The following is a 13,049-nucleotide window of genomic DNA, read 5'->3' as shown; positions in this document are numbered from 1 at the left end:
CAATGAAACAATATATAATAGGATGAATGTAAAACTAATGTTTGCCCATGCAAACTATCACATAATGCACAATAAAATCTATATTTAAAAAAAGGGGATAGCTGATCTTGATCCCAGGTGTACTGGAATCTACCCTGCCAGATGCCCAATGCCACATGCATATGAAAAGATTGAGTTTGATTGTTTTTAAAAGGTACATATGTTTGACCGCCTATAGAAACTGGTTTCTCTTTCCTATTATTGTAAATTAGACATACGTGTGTGATAGGAATATTGCCTTTACCCTATACTTGATTAGATTTGCTAAAAGGAGACTTAGAATTTTCCCTGAAAAACAGTAGACTTCTTGACTTACAAGCTTTCAACAGGAAATATAGATCCAGAGGGTGTGGAGGAAGGTAGACTCTCCACTGAGTAGTATTAAATCTGTCTAGGTGGGGCTGATGAAAAGAAATACAGATAGGTCTCTTGTGATACAGTAGTGAATAATTGTTATCAGGCTTTCTTGTGAGAGTTGGAATTGTAAAGGTAGATGTTTTGTAGTAAGGAGGGAGTTATTAACTTTGCAGTCTAGGAGCGGAGGTCCCGGGACCATAAAGGGAGAAGAGTGGAGTGTGGGACCCTACCCAAAGCAGCAGTGACACCAGAGATAGAGGCAGAGACAATGACATGGAGAGATGGATCAGATGGGGACTTTAGACCCAGAGAGGGAGAGGGGCTGTGTACTGATGACCAGGGGGCAGGCTTACACTGTGGTAGGTTGATGATGCACGGAGGGGATTGTAACCATGGCAATGAAACTATATATGATAGGATGAATGTAAAACTAATGCACTCCCATGTAAATTATCACATAATTCACAATAAAACACTAAAAGAAAAGAAAGAAAGAAAAAAAAAAGCCTTTGTAGATTAGGTAGAATCCTGAGCCCCACCCAGAGCCTTCAGATTTGGGACATTGGCACTTGGAGAAAAATGTCGACCAACCGAAAACTGCTGGAAGAACAGGAAATTCATGCATAAAAAACAAAACAGACAGTTTGGTGTTTTGATTTTCAGAGGTATCAAGGCAAGGAAAGTTGGCCCATCAGAGAAAAACACCTTTCTATTACTGAAAGTTAATGTCAATCTTTGAGATATTTATTTAGTAAGCTTGATGGTGACCTCTGGGTTTATGTGTGAGTGGAATTTTGGGCATTTATAGCAATGAAGACACAGACTGAGTCTGGACAGGTTCTATTGGCACCTGTTCCCAGTAAAATGGACACTTAGGAGGGACTCTTCCTCTCTTTCATCTGCTGGGGTCTGGGACTTTACAATTATAAGCCATTTCCTTGATAATAAACTTCTTTCTCTCTCTCTACATATGTATGTTTCACTGGTTTTGCTTCTGTAGAGAACCGGGTCTAAGACAGCCTCCAAAAATAAAATCATCTGGTTTCTCAATTAGAACTGTTAAAGAATGACTGACATTATTGTGCTGGACATCTCTATGACTAATAAATGGGGATCTCATTTTATTTTTCCCTGGGAAACTAAATAGTACTGGCCTGTTCTCATCAATAAGCAGTATAATGAGACTTGTAATGTAGAAAGTATATAAAACATAATTTGGATAATGGGTTTTATATAACTAAAGAGGGTTAAATAGTATACTTAAAGTTCTCAATGTGCTACTTGAATTCTGTGTTGCATTTCAGAGTTTTAAAAATGATAGTACAAAAATAGAAAAGAAAATAGAAGATGATTTCACAGTTTCTAAGGGTTAAGGCAGGCATATTCAAATCAGAGAGGGGTAGAAAATTGCATTTAAATATAGAATAGAATATACCATGTAAGAATTTTTGCTTTGACTTCAACCTTTATGGTTAAGTCATTATACTTTTGAGAAGATATGCATGATATAACTTGATATGTAAAAGATATAGCTAACTTGAGAGGTTTGTGCAAAACAAAATTTATTAAATAAGGAATATGGTTTAGTACTTTAAAATGATAATTAGCTTGGAATGTGAATAAAATATGTGGTTTCCTTTTACAAAGACTGAACTTAATATAGTTTGCAAATTACTCCTATAATGAGTTCATTTACAATGAATATAAGTTGCTAGTCTATTTTCATAATGAATGAATGAGGCTTTAATGAATCACATTTGCTTTAACAACCAACAGAAATATGGGATAACAATATTGAAATGAAATATGCCTTATGATATAATTATATGGAAATATTCTTCATGAGAAAGTTTAGGCTTGGAAATGCAGATTTCAAGAAACATATTATTTTTTTGTTCTTTAAAATGCATCCTCCATCAAATTGTTTTGGAAGTTGGTTAACCATCATGAAAAAGTTAATTAATAGCCAATGAAAAAGCAAATACATTTGGCAGTGCTGAAGATGAAGAAAAAATTTAGCTATTCTTAGTAACAGAACAGGGTCAATTATATTTTTATATGCAATAGGAGTCCTGGTGTGGTGCTGTAGGATACATACTGGACTGCTAAGTGAAAAGTTAGTAGTTCAAACCTTCCAGATGATCCTTGGAAACCATATAAAGGGTCACTATTAAGTCAGAACTAACTTAAGGGCATTTAACTATATCAAGGAGTAATTTGGGATCATATTGCTCTTATGTTTTGCAAAGCATGCTTATCCATACATTCAACAAGTATTTATTAAGCATTTACCATGTGCTAACCCCCATGCTCTGGTAGCGTAATGGCTACGAATCGGGCTGCGAAGCTTAAGGTGAGCAGTTCAAAACTACCAGCTGTTGCACAGGAGAAAAATGAAGCTTTCTGCTCCCATAAAGATTTGCATCCTCAGAAACCCTATACAGGGTCGCTATGGGTTGGAACTGACTCCACGGCACACAACAACAACAACCCCCTATTCTAGGTGCTGTGTGGGGTGATTCTCAGATCATACCCATGAATTGGGAAGGTTAGGGTATAGAATGATGCCCTTTGTTGTTGTTGTTGTTGTTGCTAAGTGCCGTTGAGTTGGTTCTGAACCATAGTGACCCTGAATAGGGTTTCCAAGGAGCAGCTGGTGAGCTCAAACTGCCGGCCTTGTGATTCAAACTGACTTTACAGTCCAGCACGTTAACCCACAGCACCACACCAAACATATCTTGAGCATGATGCCCAATAGTGAATGTTAAAATTGTGCATGCTTTATTCAACTGTGTAAAGAGGTGTCAGAATGTTTTTTCATAAGAGGAAAAACTGAGAGATTGGGGATAATTTCTGATTTCATTCTCCTATCCACTCTAACTTTAACTTAACCTTCTTCTCCAGATGCATGTTGTTGTTAAGTGCTGCTGAATCAGTTCCAACTTATAGCTATCCTGCATAGTGTTTTCCAGGAGCAGCTGGTAGGTTTGAACCACCAAACTTACTGTTGGCAGTCCAGTGCTTATCCTAGAGTGCCACACCAGGGCATTTGAAATATGGAGGGAGGAATAATAGCTTTCCTATCTGGAAATGTAGTGTAATGGTACAGTTTTCATTTACAGTTCTACAAAGGTAAATTCTAGGTAGTAGAGACAATGCGGGTAATGGAGCATAGTGTGATCCTTGGATTCTTAAGTTGTAGTTAGTTACATGAGTCTACATTCTATGAGGGAAGCATGTGCTCTAAAGAGGGGATTGCTGCACACAAACCTCAGCCCAGTTTCCAGGATGGAGTCCACAGCCTCACTGTAACTCAGTGATTCTCAACTAGGGGTGATTTTCCCCCCTAGGGGTCCTAATGTGGTGCTACAGGATAAGCACCAGACTGTTAACCTGAAGATCAAGGGTTCAAACCTACCAGTTGCTCCTCAGAAACCAATCCAGTGTCACTATGATCTGGAACCAACATAACAACAACAGGCATACTTGGACATATCTAGAGACATAGCTGATTGTCAAGACTAGAGGAAGGGCGTCTAGTGGATAGAGGACACAGATGCCACTAAACATACTACACTGCACAGGACAGCCTCGCACAATAAGTCAAACTGTCAATAGTGCTGAAGATGAGAAGCTGTTGAAATTGAGGATTTAGCATACTGCTTTGTGCATATTCAAATCCCAACCACTGCCATCGAGTCAATTTCGACTCATAATGACCCTATATAGGGTTTCAGAATGATTGGTGGGTTTGAACTGTCAACCTTGCAGTTAGAAGCCCAATGTCTAAACCCAATGCTACCAGAGCTCCTTGCCTTGTACAAAGTTGATATATAATAGTAATAATAAGTGCTTTCTGATTTCAAGAATGAATGAGTAAATGACTAAATCACATTCAAGTAAAACTATGTAACTTTGGAAACTGATGACTTTATAGGATACTCTTTGTCCAGTTGGATTGGGCTGACTAACTCTAAATTAGCAGATGGCAACCATCGACAAGAAGAGTTTTTCTGCAGTGTATTATTATACAATTCTGTTATTTGTTGAAATTGATGATTTATTTAATCTAGCCTATTTGTCAAACTTTTATTCATTCAAGAAACATATCTTGAGCATTTACAATGTCAGATACAATTTTCAATGTATTTGAAAACCCAGTAAGAACAAACACTGAAAAACAAAATGATGCTTTTTCATAGCACTTATAACCTCCTTAAGTGGGAGGTTAATAGCACAATCTGTTACTCCCATTGTCTCTACTGCCTAGAAATTTGCCTTTGTAGAACTGTAAATGAAAAGTGTACCATTACACTACATTTCCAGACAGGAAAGCTATAATTCCTCCCTCCATATTTCAAATGCCCTGGTGTGGTACTGTAGGATAAGCACTGGACTGCCAACAGTAAGTTTGGTGGTTCAAACCTATGAAATACTCCTTGGAAACCCTATGCAGGGTAGCTATAAGTTGGAACTGATTCAGCAGCACTTAACAACAACAACATGCATCTGGAGAAGTGGGTAAAGTTAAAGTTAGAGCAGAGATAAGGATTATATTCTCCTACATTCATCCATATATGTGTGCCTGGTATATTTCTACAGGCATGCATATATGAATGAATGTAGGAAAATACAATGAATTTGATAAGAAGGTTTAATTCTGGAGAACAGTCTAGGATTAAAGGCATTGGTCAAGGGAGATTTCACCTAATGTTTAAATATTTTTGTAAGAGTGTACTAATGCACATTTGTATAATTAAACATTAATAAGAATTAAATATTAATCCCTGAAAAGCAGTCAAATATGCTTTTAAAATGCTTTTACATTATTTGTGTGCTTTTCATTTTTTTTCAGCATTTTATCATGGAAATTTTCAAACTTACAGAGAAATTAAAGGCATTAGACAATGTAAACTCAGGCATTCACAATATGGGTTTTGCAATGAACATTTTAGTATATTTGCTGTACCACATATCCATCCATCAAGGGGCACTGACAGTGCAGTTGGTTAAACATTGGGCTTCTAACTGCAAGTCATTGGTTCAAACCCACCAACCACTCCAAAGGAGAAAGATGAAGCTGTCTGCACACATAAAAATGTACAGCTTTAGAAACAAAGAAGCAGTTTTACTCCAGCCTATGGAATTGCTTTGAATTAGAGTCAACTCAAAGGGAGTGGATTTGGTTTATCCATTCACCAATATAGCTTATCTCTTTATGTATTTCAAATTAAATTGCAGGTATCAGTGCATTTCTTTCTAAATATTTCAGATCTATCATCAACTAAACTCAAGTGTTTGTTAATTTTTCAAGCATCTTTTTCAACAGCACTATTTACTCATAAAAATTTTCAACAAATCGATGCAGTGCTGGAAGCACTCACTAGTCTATGCCAAGAAATTTGGAAGATCTGGCCAACCAACTGGAAAACATTCATATTTGCACCCATTCAAAAGAAAGGTGACCCTACAGAATGTGGAAAATATCCAACAATATCATTAATAGCACACTCAAATAAAACTTTGTTGGAGATATTCAGAAATAGTTTCAGTGACTAGTACATCCATGGGGAACTGCCAGAAATTCAAGCCAGATTCAGAAAAGGACATGGAATGAGGGATATCATTGCTGACATCATATAGACCTTGGCAGAAAACAGAGACTAGTAGAAAGATTTTTACTTGTGTTTTATTGATTGTGCAAAGACATTTGACTTTGTGAATCATAGCTAACTATGGATAACATTGCAAAGAATGTGAATTCCAGAATCCTTAATTGTGGTTGTGGAGCTTGTACATACACAAAGAGGCAGTCATTCAAGTAGAACACAGGGGATACTGAATGGTTTAAAATTAGGAAAGGTGTCTTTCAGGGCTATATCTTTTCACCATAATTATTCAATCTGTATTCTGAGCAAATTATCCAAGGATTGAGGCATAAGGATTGAGGCAGGTTTATTAACAACTTGCAATATGCAGATGACACAATATTGCTTTCTGAAAGCAAAGAGGTTTTTGAGGACTTATTGATGAAGCTCAGAGAATACAGCCTTCAGTATGGATTACAACTCAATGTAAAGAAAACATTCCTCACATGGACCAATAAATATCATCATGATAAATGGAGAAAGATTAAAGTAGCTTAGGATTTAATTTTATTTGGACACAAAATCAATACTCATGGAAACAATAGTCAAGAAATCAAATGACACATTATTGTTAAGTGCCATTGAGTCAGTTTCAACCCATAGTGACCCTGTATAGGGTTTCTAAGGAGTGGCTGGTGAGTTTGAACCACTGATGTTGCCATTCAAACAACTTTGCAGTCCAGCACATTAACCCACAGCACCACACCAGGACACTGGACAAATTAGTCCCAAAGGACTTCTTTAATGAGATAACTACCACTCAGTCTGTTGTCCTGCAGTGGCTTGTGTGCTGCTGTGATGATGAAAACTATGCCACTAGTATTTTAAATATCAGCAAGGACACCCATGGTGGACAGGTTCAAGTGGCACTTCCAGACTCAAGCAGACTAGGAAGAAGGAGGAACAGACCACTTTTGCATGATTAGCCAATGAACATCTTATGAATAGGAACAGAACATTGTCTGATATAGTGCAGGAAGATGAGCTCTTCAGAATGGAAAGATAAGCTCCTCAGGTTGTAAGGCACTCAAAATATGACTGGAAAAAAGTAGCCTTCTCAAAGTAGGGCTGAACATAATGCCATAAATGGAACAAAGCTTCCAGTAACTTTATTTGCTCATGGGGCAGAACTCAGAATGAGGAGAAATGACTACAAACATCCATTAACAACTGACACATGGATACACAAAGTATGAATCTAGGAAAATGAAATAGAATGCTTAAAGATGAATATCCTAGGACTGGTATTGGTCATTCAGGCAATGGACTAATATTGGTCATTTAGGCAGTGGACTGTTATTGGTCATTTAGACAATCTAAGGGTTTACTCTGTCAGGTATAGAAAACTGAAGAGGAATGGTATCATATTCATCATCCAAAAGAACATTTCCAGATCGGTCTTGAAAATACAATGATGTCTGTCATCAGATAATATCCATATACCTGCGAGGAAGTCCAGTTTATACCACTATTATTCAAATCTATGAAGCAACCACTGAAGCCATTGATGATGAAATTGAATGATACCAAAATATTCAGTCTAAAATTGATCAAACATGCACTCAAAATGTGCTGATAATTGCTGGTGATTGGAATGCTAAGATTGGAAACAAAGAAAAATTAAGGCCTTAGTAATAGAAATTATGCTGGAGATTGCATAATAGATTTTTGTAAGACCAATGACTTAATCCATGAAACACCTTTTTTCAGCAACATAGTGACTATACATGTGACCCTCAATAGATGGAAAACACAGGAATGAAATTGACTGGGGAGAGATTGCTTGGAAAAGACAATGCAGAAACTTAATATCTCCAAAACAAAAGCAGGTGCCATCTTGGAACATACCATCAATTGCTAAGATGCAAATTCAGGCAGAAGTTGAAGAAAATTAAAATAAGTCCATAAGAGCCGAAATATGACCTTGAAAATATATCAAGTGAATTGAGAGACCATATCCACAACATATTGGATGCATTAGACATTAATAACTCAAAAACAAAATAGCTGTGGTATGACATCACGAATATCATATCTGAAGAAAGCAAAAGATCATTAAAAATGAAAAAAAAAAGATAAAAATGGATGTCAGAAGAGACTCTGAAACTTGCTCTTGAGAGTAAAGAAACTAAAGTGACTGGAAGAAATGAAGTAAGAGAGCTGAACAGAAAAATGTCAACGGGCAGCTCAAGAAACGAAGTAAAGTACTGTAATGAAATGCGCAAAAACTTGGGATTAGAAAACCAAAAAGGAAAAACATGCTTGATATTTCTCGAGGTGAAAGAACAGATGAAAAAATTCAAGTCTTGGGTTGTAATATTGAAGGGTTCTATAGATAAAATATTGAATAGTGCAGGAAGTATCAAAAGAAGATGGAAGGAATACATAATTACTGCCACCACAAAGAAATGGTTGATGCTCAACCATTTAAGAGGTGGTAATTTCAGAACTGATGGTACTGAAAAAGAAGTCCAAGCTGCATTGAAGGTATTGATGAAAAACATAGATCCAGGAATTGATAGAATATAAATTGGAATGTTTCAGCAAACTGATGCAGCACTGCAGATGCTTACCTGTCTATGCCAAGAAACTGGGAAGATGGCTACCTAGCCAATCTATTGTAAGAGGTCCATATCCGGGCCCGTTCCAAAGAAAGATGACCAAACTGAATGCAGAAATCATCATTACTATCAATGCAAGTAAAATCACATGAAGTTAATATCACATGCAAGTAAAATTTTGCTGGATATAATTCAAAATATAGTGTTGGAGCCCTGTAGTGACAGGGAGCTGCCAGAAATTCAAGCTCGATTCAGAAGAGGATATGGAACTAGGTATATCATTGCTGAGGTCAGACGGATCTTAGGTGAAAGCAGAGAATACCAGAAAATTTACTTGTGCTTTATTGACTTTTCAAAGTCATTCAACTGTGTGGAGCATAACAAACTGTGACTAACAGTGTGAAGAACGCGTAGCATTTAATTGTGCTCATGATGAACCTGTAAATAGATCAAGAGGCAGTTCTTCAAAGAGAACAAGGGGATGCTGAAAGGTTTAAAAACAAGAAATGTCTGAGCCAGAGTTGTATGCTTTCAACATACTTATTCAGTCTGTATGCTGAGCAAGTAATCCAAGAAACTGGGTTATATTAAGAAGAACATGGCATCAGGTTAACAACTTTAGATATACAGATGATAAGAAGCAAAGAGAACTTGAATTACTTCCTGATGAAGATAAAAGACTACACCCTTCACTGTGGATTAGACTTCAATGTAAAGAAAATAAAAATCTCACAACGATACCAACAAATACCATCATGATAAATGGTGAAAAGTTTGAAATTGTCAAGGATTTCACTTTGCCTGTATCCACAAGCAACCCTGAAGGAAGTTAGAGTTAAAAGGAGGAGTGGTGAGATTTTTCATCTTTGGCGCTTTGGACTTGTTATCAGGTTGGACCAGTCCCTGAAGAAGAACATCATGCTTGGTAAGATGGAAGGTCAGCGAAAAAGAGGAAGACCCCTAAAGGAATGAAGTGACATAGTGGCAGCCATAGTAGGCTCAGCATAAGAATTGTGAGGATGGTGCAGCAGAGGGCAGTGTTTTGTTTTGCTCTGTATAGGGTCACTATGAATGTAAGCCAACTAGATGATACCTGACAGCTATAATATGGAGTTATTACACACAAAATTTCTGCAATACTATGGATCTACTACTAATCTTACCTGATTCTGTTAAAAGAGTATTTATAAAGTTTGTCTTAAAGGAACTTTCCATCTTCATCACATTACATTTAATCCTCATTGACCCTAGGGTCAAATAGAAACCATTGTTCAGTCTTTCTAATAATTTGTCTTTCTAATAATTTCCAGTCTATATTGAAAACCATCACAGATTCTGTAGTATCATCAGATAGCCAATTAGACCATCAGCTGAGAGAGAGGTGGTTTCACATTACTAAGGTGTTGTATGGAAAGTTCACTTTAGAGTTCAACCATACACTTAGATTTGGTAGCTTTTTCAGTATGTACACAAGGTCCTGCTGAAAAAAGATTTTTTTTTTTTTTAATTTAAAATTGTGTCTCCAGAACATAAGTCAGTGACTAATATGTGTTACTAGATGACATCAAATAGGAATCTACACGAGTTGAGTGGAAACCTTAGGTCTAAGAGAAGGAAATATTGCTTAGTTCTGTGACATCTTCAGAATTGTACATACTAGGACAAAAACAAAAACCAGACCAGTTGTTTTCATGTCTATTTTGACTCATGACAACTCCATGTGTGTCAGAACAGAAGATTATACTAAACAGGACTTTCAATGGATTTTTTTTTTAGAAGTAGATTGTAAGGTCTGTCTTCTGAGGTGCCTGTACATAGATTCCAACTTCCAATCTTTTGGTTAGCAGTTAAGCATATTTATCATTTGCACCATTGGTGACTCCATGACAATACTTGCTGTTGTTGTTAAGTTCCTTTGAGCTGGTTCCGACTCACAGCGACTCTGTATAGGATTTCTAAGGAGTGGCTGGTGAATTTGAGCCACTGACTGAGCAGTTCAAACCAACCTTGTGGTTGAGTGTTTATCCTACAGCGTCATACTAGGTCTTCTGGTAATATATAGTAGTTCTGGAATAAATATTGATTGAATTAATGGATGGATGAAACTGCCACAAATAGGTGGTATGCACTAGATTATATGTAAAGTCAATTTACAAACCTGAATGTCTATAGAAAGAACAAGACAATAATAACTTGATGTCTTTAGTATCTAGAGAACATTGTATCCATGCCCACCTTCTACCAAGACATGTATATACAGAATATTACAAGTACATTTTAGGAATAACTAATTTGATCAAATTATAAACAAAAATTACAAAGGCTCTCAATAATTACTTGGAAAAATATTGGTTCACTCTTCACAAACACCAGAATACGTTTTTAATTTCCTCATTGTTAACATTTGATATAATATATAAACTTGTCAGGTACAAAATTAGTATGGTGTTAATGTAGATTGGATAGCATTATAGTGAAGTGCCCTTGATATTTAACAATAATCACATTTTATAAGGTTATCAAAAGAACATTCTGGGTGAACATGATCAAGACCTCATCACTATAGTAGTTCATGAGTGGTTTCAGACGTTTTATCTAAAGAATTTGATAGGTTTAGTGTCAAATATTAGAAGAGCCTGGTGGCTCATGAGTCAGAACTCTGCTTCTAACTGAAAAGCTGATGATTCAAATGTCCCTTGTAACATTTTGGGGAAAAGTTCTGTTTATTTACCCCAATACAAATTGTTGTTGTTAAATGTTGTCAAGTCGACTCCAACTCATAGTAACCCTGTATAGGGTTTCCGAGGAACACCTAATGGGTTTGAACTGCTGATTTTGTGACTCATTTGTTGTTGTTAAGTGCCGTCAAGTCGGTTCCGACTCATAGCGACCCTGTACAGGGTTTCCGAGGGTGTAAATCTTTACGGGAGTAGAAAGCCTCATCTTTCTCCCGCGGAGCGGCTGGTAGTTTCGAACCGCTGACCTTAAGGTTAGCAGCCCGATTCGTAACCACTACGCTACCAGAGCTCCTTTTTGTGACTCATAGTACAGTGCTATTCCTACAGCACCACACCAGGACTCCCCAGTACAGATTGTTGTTAGCCTAGGAAATCCTATGGGGCAGTTCCACTCTGCCTTATAGGGTCCCAGTAAGTCAGAATCAGTTGGACTTCATCCAGCTACAACATCAAATGTTAAGATGGCTATGTGTAGTATGTTAACTATATGACATTTACATCAATGTGCACTTTTAAGTATATTAGTAAACAAAGAGAAACCGTTCCAAGACTATGGGTTTTGAAGTCAGAAACACTGGAGCTTCATCCAGCCACAGCTTTCAAACTCTACTGTTACATTTTAGAATCTGTAAAAGCAGCAAATAAAATGAATTTATTAGAAGAGTTCCTGAAACTGTTGTTAGGTGCCATAGAATCATTACCAACTCATAGCAACCTTATGCACAGCAGAACAAAACACTGGCTGGTCCTGCATCAACTTCACAATAGTTGCTATGCTTAAGCCCATTACTGCAGCCACTGTGCCAATCTATCATGCTGAGGGTCCTTTTTTTCAACTGTTTCTTCCCTTTACCAAATATGATGTCCTTCTTCAGGGACTGGTCCCTCCTGATATTATGTCCAAAGTATGAGAGACAAAGCCTGTCCCTCCTGGCTTCTAATGAGCATTCTAGCTTTACTTCTTCTAACACATTATCTGTTTGTTCTTTTGACAGTTCACGGTACTTTTACTGTTCTCCTCCAACAGCAAAACTCGAATACATCAACTCTTCTAAGTTCTCCCTTATTCACTCTCCAGATTTCACATACATATGAAGTTATTGAAAATACCAAGTGCACTGCAGGCCTCAAACTGACATCTTTTGGACACTTTAAATGTATTGAACAGCAAATTTGCCTAATGCAAATATGTCTTTTGGTTTCTTGACTGCTGTTTCCATGAATGCTGATAGTTGATACGAGCATAATGAAGTCTTCGACTTCATTTTTTTCTCCATTTATCATGATGTTATTTATTGCTTCAGTGGAGAGGATTTTTGTTTTCTTTACATTTAGGTGCAACCCATACAGAAGGCTGTGGTCTTTGATCTTCATCACTAAGTATTTTATGTCTTTTTCACTTCCAGCATGCAAGGTTGTATCATCTGCATATCTCAGGTTATTAATGACTCTACTTCCAATCCTGACGTCGTGTTTGTCTTTATGTTGTTCAGGTTCTTGAGTCATTTGTTCAGCATACAGATTGAATAAGTATGATGAAAATACTATCATGGCACACACCTTTCCTAATTTTAAACCATTCAGTGTTCTGGTGTTCTGTTCGAACAAGTGTCTCTTTGCCTATGTACATGTTCTTCATGAGCACAATTAAGTGTTCCAGAATACTCACTCTCTGCAATGCTCTCCATAGCTTGTCATCATCCACA

Source organism: Chrysochloris asiatica, unplaced genomic scaffold (assembly GCF_000296735.1).
Source record: "Chrysochloris asiatica unplaced genomic scaffold, ChrAsi1.0 scaffold00030, whole genome shotgun sequence".
In the NCBI taxonomy this organism is placed as follows: Eukaryota; Metazoa; Chordata; class Mammalia; order Afrosoricida; family Chrysochloridae; genus Chrysochloris; species Chrysochloris asiatica.
Note: the sequence above shows the minus strand (reverse complement) of the source record.